At 40.6% G+C, this 13,455-nt stretch overlaps 1 non-coding gene across 1 annotated transcript; it reads right to left on the reverse strand.

Annotated features, from left to right (window-relative positions):
- Positions 1 to 13,088: 13,088 nt before the first annotated feature.
- trnav-cac lies at positions 13,089 to 13,161 on the reverse strand. The gene has a single exon. It is a non-coding gene; the product is annotated as a tRNA-Val (tRNA).
- Between the last annotated feature and the right edge of the window lie 294 nt (positions 13,162 to 13,455).

Consider the following 13,455-nt stretch of genomic DNA (forward strand, 5'->3'; position numbering starts at 1 on the left):
GATCCACTTGTTTAACTTCATGAATTTTAGCAGACATTCTTGGTGGAGTGTTGGGACTTAGAATTCCATTTTCATAAGTATAAAGAAGGAATATTCATTTTCATGAATATAAAGAAGGTTTAGATTTTGGGTATTGTCTGTACCAGTGCAGATTCTGTACAGCACCACTAAAGTCTTTATAGCTGCAGGACAGAGTAACATCATCACCTTCATCTACAACTTTCTGAGTGAAAAGTGCCTTTATTGAATCTGCCATGGAGTCACCTGTCATAGAGAAGAGGACATATTGTTTTTAATCTTTAAATAATAAACAGAAAATACTTAAGTCAAATCCACATGCAGCATTTTCACACTGCATCACCACACAGACTAATGTTTAATATAATCTAGTTAATATTTCTGCTGTAACAAAAAGTCACCTAGTGAAAGCCACAGATACATGAATATAACAGTGAACATGATGACTGGTCTTAGCTTAGTAAAAATAGCCCAGATCTTTATGTAATCTAATATGTTAACACCATAAAGCTTTAAAGAGCTCCACCCCACAGCATCACATGACATTGTCACCAATGTTGTTGTCAGATTGTTGATTCTTACTGAAACATCCTGGCTTTACATTCAGATTTCCAGAGAAGTTTCCAGTGTTCAGTGTTTCTGACACAGCAGGTGCTTTTGTTTGTCAGAGAAGTGACATTAGATGAGTATTTATTCTTATGACAGTTTAGACTGAAGTGGACAGTTGTGCTGTTTAATCAGAATTGTATCTCTGAAATGAACTCAGGCACTAACAGTAACCAGGGCAGGGGTTAGGATATTACGTATATCAGTGGTATGTATGATAGAAGAACAAGTGTGCACGCTCACGGCTCACTCAAACAGACCAGCCACCGATCACAGATTCACTGATTCACCATGGCATCTAGAGCGGCGTACTTTTCCCCATGATAAAGCAAAGAGAAAAAGCGTGGCAAAGTATTGCAGACTGCCTGAATGCCTAAGTAGTGCACAATTACACACTCACCGCTCTGCTGAAACATCACAATTACAATCCAAATAGTTAATTCATATCTCCAAAAAACGCAGTTGTACTCCATCACACTGTACATTATTACTACCCTCACTAGTAAGGTTTAATCTTAGCTGTTGTACTCTGCTTCTGATGTTGTCCACTGTTTTTTTCTGTGTGTTCTCCTGCTTTTATTAATGTAACGCTGCTTTGAAACAATGAAACAATTGTGAAAAGCGCTATATAAATAACAAAAAATTGAATTGAATAAATAGATGAGCTAATAATAGTAATCGCTTTAATTTATATAGCACCTTTCAAAGGACCCAAGTTCGCTTGCTCACTGACTCCATTGAATGTTCTTGTGTGATAAAGAAAGTGTCTCTTTTCGTGTGTGGTGTGGTGTGTGGTGTGTGGTGTGTGTGTGTGATGTAGATTAAATATTACCCGGCCAAAACGGTCCACTTTTTACATCATGGCTGTGTCAAGAATATCACTGTGTTTATGAGGTAGTAATTATGAGATTTTGTGTTGACAGGTGAATTCTCTGGTGTGTTGCTGGGAGATGGGGGGTGTGGCTGCCAGCCTTTTCTCCTGACACCTTTAACAGACCCCCAGGAAGCACAGCAAACCTACAACCATGCCCATGTCAGGACCAGGCCCAGAGTTGAAATGACCTTTGGCCTCCTGAAGGCACGCTTTCACTGCCTTCACAAATTAAGGGTCAGCCCTGTGAGGGCATGTGACATTATTGTGGCTTGTGCTGTCCTCCACAATGTGGCCTGCCTGAGGAAAGAGAGGGCCCCCAGAGTGCCACCAGCCATGGACTGGGACAAGCCGGCAATCTTCGCTGATGACGTCAGTGGTCGGCTGCTCAGGGACCGATATGTGTTGAATTATTTTAGTTAGTATGTGTGCTTTCAATTTTGGTTAAATATGTCCTGCAGTGGCAGAGGAATTTGAGGTTTTTTTGTGTTCAATATATATATATTTTTTAAGTGATTTGGCCTCTTATGATGTTTGTGCTGTATACTGTGTGTAATACAAGCTTGCAGGGAGGCTACTGCACCCATTTATTTGTCTGTTCAGTTGATGTGTATGGATTTGTCCTGCATTTATTTCAGTGTGCAGACATGTGGGGTGTGTTTTATATACAGACATTTGAATGTGTATTTATCCTTTTGTTGTATAATATGCTTTGATTCTGTGCTTTCCATCTTGTAGTGTCACTGTGTGACTTCAGTTTCGAAAGGAGCTGATGCTTTACCTGCTTTGTTTTATCCTTATTCAATAAAGGAACATAATGTTACACTTTGTGTTTTTATATTTATATGGAATGCATATTTTATACGACAGAGTATTAGGGCCACACTGAGGAAGAAGGAAATTGACAAATTTATGAGGCTGGTTCTTTCTGTGGAAAAGATGCATATTCTTTTTACAGTCCTGTTACTTATGACAATGTGATTCTGATGTGCCAAAAAATTAAGTATGTCCTTTTTTGTGAAACCATACTGAATAACACTTCCATGAAATGCCCCATAGCTGTCATTTTAACTGTCCTCCTCTAAAACAATGGGTTACAATATTATGACTTCATTCTCGAAGTCTGCGAATTTTCTTTTTTTTTCCTCTGTGGCCCTAATATTCTATCATTTTATATATAGCCTTATAGGGGGGCAAGTCGTGGCCTAATGGTTAGAGAGTCTGACTCATAATCCTAAGGTTGTGGGTTCGAGTCTCGGGCTGGCCACGACTGAAGTGCCCTTGAGCAAGGCATCAAACCCCCCAACTGCTCCCTGGGCGCCACAGCATAAAAATGGCTGCCCACTGCTCTGGGTGTATGTTCACTGCTGTGTGTGCACTTCGGATGGGTTAAATGCAGAGAACGAATTCTGAGTATGGGTCACCGTACTTAGCCGTATGTCACTTCACTTAATTAAAATTATAGTCTATGGGAAACTGTATATTATCTAATGATAGCAACATCATCTAAAAATCATCAATCATCAATTTATCCAAAATTAATGATCGCAAACGTTTAAATAATGACAGTGAGTCTAGTTACATGTGATAACAATGTATAGTGGGCAGTGGAATAACTATTGGTTTCCATTTGTGGTGACTCCTGACTGACATAAGGGAGATGAGATTAAATAGATCCTGGAACTTAGCCTGGTCTGGAGCAGGCTAGCTCAACAGAATAAATCTCTATGGTAATTAATACCATAAAATCCTACTGCCCCCTAATCCAGCTTTAGTGCAACCGGATCATGGATAAATTGAGCCAGGATCACAAGGGGCCAGTTGTTCAAAGGTAAGCTGATCAGATTTTGGTTATCGGATTGGATCAAATCTTGAAAATGGGTTGTTCAAAAGGGAAAGAAGGAATCTGAAATCCGATTAGATTACGAAATCCAATCCTAGTTTTCTAGATCCAGATTCAGAATCTGGATCAAACCTTCAATTTGTGTTGTTCAAAACTTGTCAGTAGGATTTGGATAACTTTGATCCAAAAAAACAGGATTATCCTGATTACAACAGGGGGTAGGATTTCAAGGTGGATTCCAGGAGGAAAATGTAGTAAAACTTTAAAATGGGTCAAATAATACATTTGTATCATTTAGTGTATATACTTTTATTGAAGCAGAAACTTCAAAATAAAACTTCAGATCCGCCTCCTAAAAGCAGAGCTTGGAAATGCTGGTCTCTCCTCTTCTGATGAAAAAGAACCCTGAACATCCTTTATTTTGGTAACTATTGGACATTTAGCCATTTAAATTTTTTAAGACGTTTTCAAAATATACACAATGTATTTGTTAATGTATATTTATTTTTTATGACTCAGATGAGGGGTCATAAAAGAAATTATGAGTGGAAGTGAATGTTTGTTATTTTTGGGTTTTGTCTCAAAATAAAAAACTCTTACAGTGACCCCATGTTGGCTCTTCTACCTGTTCTTTATATAGCTGGTAGCCCACGTTGTGATATGTTCTCCCATTTAGAGTGCAGGTAATCCAGATTTGGTAATCTTGAAAACGGTGTATGTGGATCAGGGTGATCCAATCCAATGTTGCTTTGAAAACCGGCGTAAAAGTAAGACGGATTACCTGATCCTGAATAGAAAAAATGGGATTTCCAAATCCGGATCATTTTGATCCGGATTAAACTTTTTGAACAACTGGCCCCAGGTGACTAAGACTATGTTTCGGCCAATTAACTGTTTTGTCCTGCCCCAACCCCGTGTTCAGACAATGACTGTTTTGTCCCGCCCCAACCCTCTCCTTCGGCCAATGACTGTTTTAACCCGCCCTATATCCCCGCTTCATTGAATGACTGTTTTGTCCCGCCCCAACCAGCTGCTGCAGCCGACTGTTTTGGCCCATTCGGAATTGTTAGGACTTGTCTTTAGGAACTGTTAGGACTGTTAGGACCTATGGGCGGAATCATTTAAAGTGTGTTAGGACCTGGTTAGGAAATGTTAGGAACTGATTTCCAGTCCATCTACCACAGGGTGCGGCCACTGGGGCACTGTTGTTTTAAATATCTGAAGTTTTGGGTTCGCTTCTAAGGGCTAAACTTCAACAATTCTGAACTTTATGCCATTTTCGTTTTAGTTAGAATGTAGGCTACTCATAGCAGAGGATGATTTCAAGCCATCGACCTCTGATTTATGGGCCCACCACACTTCGCGCTGCACCTCTCTGCTTCAGCACACCCCTAAAATAGGACTCAAACATACAATCCCTGGCTTAGGAGGCCACTGGAGCATGCTTGTATTAAGTCACTGCTGTTTTGATTTTCTGGTGTTTTGGGTTTCTGCTGGAGGCATCTAAGTGTTAAACTCAAAAGTCTTTGGACAAAACCCATTGTCTTTGATGCAAGAGGCCAAAACATAATCCAGTAGGTCACCAGGATTGTGGCGTTTACATGCAACAATTAGGGATGACAGCAACAATCCTGAACTTTATGCCATTTTCTTTTTAGTTAGAATGTAGGCTGCTTTTAGCAGAGGATGGTTTCTATCCATCGACCTCTGGGTTATGGGCTAAGCACGCTTCCACTGTGCCACTCTGCTTCAGCACACCCCCAAAATAGGCCTCAAACCTACAATCCCTGGCTCAGGCCTTTTGCTACAAGCATGCTTTTCCAGCAGAAAATCAAAACAGCAGTGACTTAATACAGCCATGTATTGGCTGTATTAGCACACCCCAGATGGGACTTGAATCCACACTCCCTGACTTAGGAGGCCAGTGCCTTATCCATTAGGCCACTGGGGCACTGCTGTTTGAAATGTCTGCCGTTTTGGGTTTCTGCTGGAGGCATCTAAGCGCTAAACTGCAACAAAACTGAACATTATGCCATTTAATTTTTATTAGAAAGTAGGCTGCTCTTAGCAGAGGATGATTTTGATCCATCAACCTCTGGTTTATGGGCCCAGCAAGCTTCCGCTGCACCAGCTTCAGCACACCCAGTACTCGTTTGTATTTGGTTCCTTAAAAACTTCTTCCCTAAAAATCTCATAAAACATTTTAACTGTACAGCTTTTAAAACAAACCATACAATTTTTCTTGTTTCAGATAAATGTTCATCTGTTCTTTTTCTGCTTCCATGTTATCTATTTTCCTTATCCACTCTTTTGGTATTGCATCTTTGATTATCTTATATTCATCCTTCAGTTCTTTCTGATCACATTCTTTCTGATCTTTTGCCTCTTCCATTGAATCGATAAGAAACCGTTCTGGTAGAAATCCTTCTTTCTGCTACCATCCACTTCTTAAAAAAATTATTTTCCCTTGTTTTAAAATGTTTTTGTTTAAGAACAGAGGTTGATTTAAAATAATTTCTCTCCCTTGTGGAATGTGCTCAATAATCTTTAACAGCTTTTACCAGGCATTTAACATTTCTGTGTAAAATCTCGGTAATCTTTCCGTCATCCAATATGTTTTCATCCATAGAATTCCCTTGTCCAAAATAACATTTCTTCTTGTTTTTCCTATTCAAATTGGCTTTCTTCTTGTAGATATTTCTTGACTACTGTCACTCAGACTCATTTTCCTCTGTTCTACATCCTTTAAACCTAAGCCTCCCTTCTCCGCCACCCCTAAGATCATGTTGTAAGCTATTCTTGCTGGTTTACCCTCCCATAAAAAGTCACAAAAGCATTTTTTCAGCCTCTTTTCTGTCCAAACAGGCATATCATATACATATACCTACCAAAGCTTAAACACCATTAAAACATTCCCTTTCAAGTTCAATTCAATTCAATTCAATTCAAGTTTATTTGTATAGCGCTTTTTACAATTGACATTGTCTCAAAGCAGCTTTACAGAACATAAACGTAGAACAAAGGGTTATTATAAGAATAATATAAAGATTAATAGAATACAAAATTCAAGATTAATATTAGATAGATTTAGTTCACAATGTGTAAGTATATATCCCCAATGAGCAAGTCTTAGGTGACTCCCTTAGATGGTAAGGAAGAAACCTTGAGAGGAACCAGGCTCAAGGGGAACCCATCCTCATATGGGTGACACTGGAGGGTGTGATTATAAATATACAGTATGCAAATCACATGGAGTTCACATCTTTTTTAGTATAGCAGAATGTAAGTGTAGCTGGATGCCTCAGGGTTCACTGGTCAGCCTCTAAACCATTAAGAGCCTTGTACGTGAGTAGCAGCAGTTTGTAATCAATTCTAAACTTAACAGGTAGAGAGTGTAGATATGATAAAATTGGGGTTATATGGTCACACTTTCTTGTCCTAGTGAGAACTCTGGCAGCTGCATTTTGTACTAACTGTAACCTATTTATTAAAGATGCAGGACAACCACCTAGTAATGTATTACAGTAGTCCTGAAGGTCATGAATGCATGAACTAGCTTCTCAGCATCAGATACAGACAGGATGTTTCTTAGCTTGGCAATATTTCTAAGGTGGAAGAAGGCTGTTTTTGTAGTATGGGTGATATGATTTTCAAAGGACAATTTGCTGTCTAAAATAACACCCAGGTCTTTCACTGTTGAGCTACTAGTAACAGTACATCCCTCTAAATGGAAGTTAAGTTGTGAGAGTTTCTGTGTACTGGTTTTTGGACCTATAAGTAGTATTTCTGTCTTATCGTAGTTTAATAACAGAAAATTACAGCTCGTCCAATCTTTTATCTCTCTAAGGCACTGAGTTAATTTGGACAATTCAGCTATTTCATCTGGTTTTGATGAGATATATAACCGTGTATTGTCAGCATAACAGTGGAAATTAATCCCATGTCTTCTAATATGTTCCCTATTGAGAGCATGTATATCGAGAAGAGCAGGGGTCCAAGGACTGATCCTTGAGGGACCCCATAATTAACTGGCAATAAGCTGGAGGATTCACCATTTAATTCTACAAAATCGTATCGATCAGACAGGTAGGATTTAAACCAACTTTAAGCCTATCCATGAATACCTGTGTAATTTTGTAAGCGATCTAGGAGAATGTTGTGATCTATAGTGTCGAATGCAGCACTAAGGTCAAGTAGCACTAATAGTAACATACAGTCTTGGTCCGAAGCTAAGAAGAAGTCATTTGTAACTTTAACAAGTGCTTTTTCTGTGCTATGATGGGGCCTGAAACCTGACTGAAACTCTTCAAAGATATTGTTCTCCTGTAAGAAGGAGCTCAGCTGAACAGACAATAACTGCCAACTTGAAAGATTTAGGGACGTAACCTACTGTAAAGATAGCGAGGAGTTAATAATATTTAGAAGAGGCTCACCAGCTTTATATAACACTTCTTTTAGTAATTTAGTTGGGATGGGGTCTAGTGAACAAGTTGTTGATATAGCTGTAGTAATAAGCTTATCTAACTCTTCCTGTCCTGTACTTGTAAAGCACTGTAGTTGTGAGTGTAGCACTTTAGGTGAGACTGGGTCACAAGCTGCTCTCACATGTTGAACATCACCTATTTTTTTCCTGATGCTTTTAATTTTATCAGTGAAGAATCTCATAAAATCCTCACAACTGAACTGTGATGAAATAGTGTGTTCACATTTCTGTTTTTTTGTTAATCCAGCCACTGTGCTAAATAAAAACCTGGGGTTGTTCTGGTTATTTTCTATGTGTTTGAGCAGGTGCTCAGCCCTAACAGCTTTTAGAGCCTGTCTATAGCTGGACATACTGTCCTTATACGCAATTCTAAAAAACTCTAATTTAGTTTTTCTCCATTTTCGCTCGAGGTTACGGGTTTCTCTCTTAAGGTTGTGAGTATGGCTAATATACCACGGTGCAGATGTTTTGTCTCTAAACTTCTTTAACCTGATTGGGGCAACAGTGTCTAATGTGCTAGTGAATATAGTGTCTATGCTGTTAGACATTACATCTAGATCGTTTGTGTTTGAGGGTACAGTAAGAAGTCCAGACAGATCAGGCAGGTTATTTGTGAATCTGTCTTTAGTGGTCGGAATAATAGTTTTACCGAGTCAGTTCAGTGCTCTTTGTTTCCAAAAGTTTAGTCTCCTTTTCTATTCTTGTTAAAAGCTCCTCCCACATTTCATCTCTTACTTTCTTCTTGTTTTTACCAATCAAAGTCCCTAGAATTTTCAGTGCATCTACTTCTTTAAAGTTAAATGAGTCCCTTAAAATCAGTGCCTTCCCAAACCTCAAGCATACTGTTTTGTCCTCATTTAATTTACTTCCCGAGTGTAGTATATTGTATAGCGCACCTATACTAATGTTAAATAGTGCCCGCTTAGAGGCGGGGGGATTTTCCGGGGGTGGTGTGTTCTGTTCTGTGTTTTTGACTGATGAAGGCTGTGGCCGGCGTGGCCATTGTGAAATAAAGAGTAAACAGTCTGCTTACCTGTTTCCTTCCTCTCACCTCGATGCATGTCATACGCATATAATTACAAACAAAAATACTACATGGTATTGTGGTATAAGTGGTCCAGTGCGCCGATTTTGTTTTGCCGAAGTTAGACACGGACTTTTGCTAACTGCTAAGCTAGTGGGAGCGAGCAGGCAGCTACGCTTGGAAACAGTAAAGAGATGGATCAGTTTAAACTACCGTCCCCGCTCGTGTTAACAGGCAATATAAGTGAAAACTGGAGAAGATGGGAACAACGTTTCCAAATATACATGACTGCTAGTGGTGCTGCTGAAAAGGAAGCTAAAGTACAGGTAGCTATCTTACTGCATGCACTTGGAGAGGATGCTCTCGATGTATACAACACGCTAAATATTGCACAGGCGGATGAAGCAGAACTAACTGTGGATGATATTTTATATGCTTTCAAAACATATTGCCAGCCAAAGAAAAACACTGTGTTTGAAAGACATCAGTTTTGGGCTCATCCCATGTCAGAATCAGTTACCATTGAGAAATATGTGACTGAGTTGAGACAGAAAAGCAAGGACTGTGAATTCGGTGCATCAGAAAATGACATGATCAGAGACAAGATTGTATTCAGTTTAAATGATACAAGGCTCAAAGAAAGGCTGTTAAGAGAGTCTGATCTGCGATTGACATCTGCAGAGCAGCAGAGTACAATGAGTACTATGACACAAGAAAGAGCAATACATGCACTGAACAAGACCAAAGACAACCAACAGTGGAAACAAGGAAGAAAACCACAGGTACAAAGTGATAGCAAGAAATTAAAGGGTCAAGTGTGCAGGAAATGTGGAAAGTCACATCAACCAAGGCTTTGCCCAGCATTTGGTGTCGCATGCCAAAAGTGTGGTAAGCTCAATCACTACGCAAAGATGTGTGAGTCTACAAAAGCAACACATAAGTTGAAAATGCATAATTTGAGCTCAGAAATAGATTCACTTTTCATTGGGACAGTGAACATAGACCACATGAGCGCTAAAAGAGACAATTCCTGGTATGCAGACATAGATGTAGGAAACATGTCTGTTAAGTTCAAGTTAGACACAGGAGCAGAAACAAATGTGTAGTACACAGGCGGTGTACAAAACACTGAGGAGAAAAATCAAACGTGAAAAACGAATAAACCTGCGACTGAAACCAACAAATACAGTATTGGTGGCATACGGTGGAGTTAAACTGAAACCAGAAGGAACAATCTCCCTGGAGCGCTCCAATGCTCAAACCAAATCCAACCAGCTGTTTTATGTGTCAAACCACTCTGACACAGCTATCCTAGGCAAGGATGCATGTGAAGCATTAGGTCTAATTAAAAGGATGGACATCGATACGCTCGCAGTCAAGTACCCAACTACAAAAGACGAGCTGCTAAAGCAACATGCAAGTGTGTTTGAAGGACTTGGTAAGTTCTCAGGAGAACATCACATCCACATTGATCCTACAGTTACTCCTGTCATACATGGCTGCAGGAAAGTATCACTGCCAGTTATGGATAGACTGAGAGACACTCTTGATGACCTGCTAAAAACTGATTATTGAACAAGTGATTGAGCCAACAACATGGGTCAATAGTCTTGTGATTACCGAAAAGAAAGGCAAGAAGAAGCTGAGGGTTTGCCTAGACCCTACTGACTTAAATAAGGCCATTTTGAGACAGCATTTCTCAATTCCCACAGCAGATGAGGTGTTGTGCAAGCTTGCTGGTAAGAAAATCTTCACGGTGCTGGATGAGAAGGACAGCTATTGGCAAATAAAGCTTGACAAGGAGTCGTCACTATTGTGCACTTTCAACACGCCATGGGGACGCTATAGGTTTAAGCGCCTTCCATTTGGGATTAAGTCAGCGAGTGAAGTTTTTCAGCAGCGCAACTGTGAGACATTTGGGGACATCACGGGTGTTCATATAATTGCTGATGACATGATTATTGCTGCATCCACAGAAAATGAACATGACAAAATTCTGCAAAAAGTGATGACTAGAGCAAAGGAAGCTAACGTCAAATTCAACAGAAGATCCAATACAAGGTAAACAGTGTCAAATACATGGGTCATGTTGTAACATCAGAGGGTGTCAAAGTGGACACTGCAAAAGTTAAGGCAATTGTTGACATGCCATCCCCCACAGACAGACCTGCACTGCAACGCATGCTTGGGATGATCAAGTATCTCGCACAATACATACCCGGAGAAGCAACAGCCACAGCGCCACTGAGACAACTGCTGAGAAAGGACAGTGTATGGCAATGGCAACATGAACATGAGGAAGCTGTAAAGAAACTAAAAAATGCTCTTGTAACAGCCCCGGTTCTTAAATTCTTTGAGCCAAAGAAAGCTGTCATGATACAAGCAGATGCATCCAAGGACAGTTTAGGCGCATGTCTAATGCAAGAGGGACATCTATCGCCTATGCATCCAGAGCTTTAACTGACACAGAGAAAAACTATGCACAGATAGAGAAGGAGCTTCTGGCTATCGTGTTTTCAGTGAAACGTTTTCATCAGTATGCCTATGGAGTCAAGGTTAATGTGCAGTCGGATCACAAACCTTTGGAAACAATCTTAAGAAAGCCACTTGGAACAGCTCCGTCCAGACTTCAGCGGATACTACTTCAGCTGCAACTCTATAACCTGAATGTAATCTATACGCCAGGTAGAGAGCTACTGATAGCAGACACACTCTCACGAGCAACGACACATGAGCAACAGAGACAGGATAATATATTTGACGAAAAAGTGATCTATGCCCTTGAGCCAACAGAGGCCCTGAGCCCAGAGACTCTGATTCAGTTAAAGCATGAGACACAAAAGGACATCTTGCGACCATATGCCTTTTGCAAGCCAAGAAATGAGTAAGTTCACCACAGCATGGGGAATTAAGCTTACTCACTCCAGCCCAGGCTATGCGCAGTCAAATGGCCCGGCTGAGAGAACTGTGAAGACTGTTAAGCATCTGTTAAAGAAGGCCAAACAAACCAACACTGACCCATTTCTAGCACTTCTAACTCTCAGGAACACACCTGTCACAGGTATGGGTTATTCTCCAGCACAACTGCTTATGGGCAGGGTCCTGAGACGCACTTTACCCAGCTCAGGCACAGTGCTCCAGCCTGCAGTCCCAACTAATGCACATTCTACTCTTCAGGACCTCCAAAGAAGACTGCGTGCTTATTACGACAGAGGCACAAAGAAACTTCCGTTGCTGCCGTCAGGTGGGACTGTTCACATGCAAACTGAACGAGGATTTCGTTCTGCTATTGTCATGGCGACGCGTGCTGAACCCCGTTCCTACGACATAGTGACATCTTCAGGACAACAGTACAGACACAACAGGAGACACCTGAGGAAGACACCTAACGACATTCAGGTGTACACTGAACCAGACAGTCTTGAGGATGAGATAGACAGCACCCCGGTCGCTCCTACAGTACCAGTGCTGATGAGGCTGCATGTGTGCAATCTTCTTCTCCTCCACAGATACGTCAAACCAGAAGTGGCCGAGTTATTAGGCCACCAGTGTAAACAGTCTGCTTACCTGTTTCCTTCCTCTCACCTCGATGCATGTCATACACATATAATTACAAATGAAAATACTACACCGAGCCTTTACAGTATTCCTTTATAATCTCCATAACATGTTTGACACTTTCTTTTCCTTCTAATAGTTAATACTATTAAATTGATGTAAGAGTTTTTTCTGATATCCACTTTTGTTCTGGGTGGTTGTTTTTTGCAAAATTTTCTGTATGTGGTTTCAGCTGCAACAAACACTCGTTCATGCAGTATAGAGATTTTTAAGGGAGGCACCTTGTTGTGGAGAAACTGCATCTATCACGTTCAGGGTCTCAATGTCTGACTGTGTCATGCGAGCTGAAACAACAGGCTGCTTACTGAAGCAAAGCTCAAAAGCATCAGCATGTTTCTGCCCGGTTTTGAAACGGGGACCTTTCATGTTAGGCGAACATGATAACCGCTACACTACAGAAACTACAAAATGTGACTTTGGGTGCTCAGTCTGAAATAAATTAAGGAACCGACAAAAGTAAGAAAGAAACTGTTTCTTATTTTGATCGCAATAGCAGATGAGCATCCACATGAAAACTGTTGCACTATGTGGAAATCAGGCTGGTTTCAGGGTGTTCCAGAAGGAACGGCGGACACAGAGCACCAAACCCGACTCTTATTTCCCATAAACAAAAAGCCCAAATTCTTGTTTCTGCCCGGTTTCGAACCGGAGACCTTTCGCATGTGAGGCGAACATGATAACCACTACACTACAGAAACCACAGTAAAACCTGCACACCCTTTGCTGAGGCCTGGGAAACATCAAAGTATCGAAATAAATAAGCGTTACTAAAAAGCATCAACATTCATTCACCAAAGTTGGGGTCACTGCAGTCAAGGCGTTGGTGGTATAGTGGTGAGCATAGCTGCCTTCCAAGCAGTTAACTTGGGTTTGATTCCCGGGCCAATGCACAACCTTTAACAACACTTGTTTGAAGCTCAAACACTTGAGTGCCATTATTGAGGAGCAGACAAAATGTTACAGCTGTATGTGAGAGCTCATTCTTATTTCCA

The sequence above is a fragment of the Tachysurus fulvidraco genome, chromosome 1 (assembly GCF_022655615.1).
Source record: "Tachysurus fulvidraco isolate hzauxx_2018 chromosome 1, HZAU_PFXX_2.0, whole genome shotgun sequence".
NCBI lineage: Eukaryota > Metazoa > Chordata > Actinopteri > Siluriformes > Bagridae > Tachysurus > Tachysurus fulvidraco.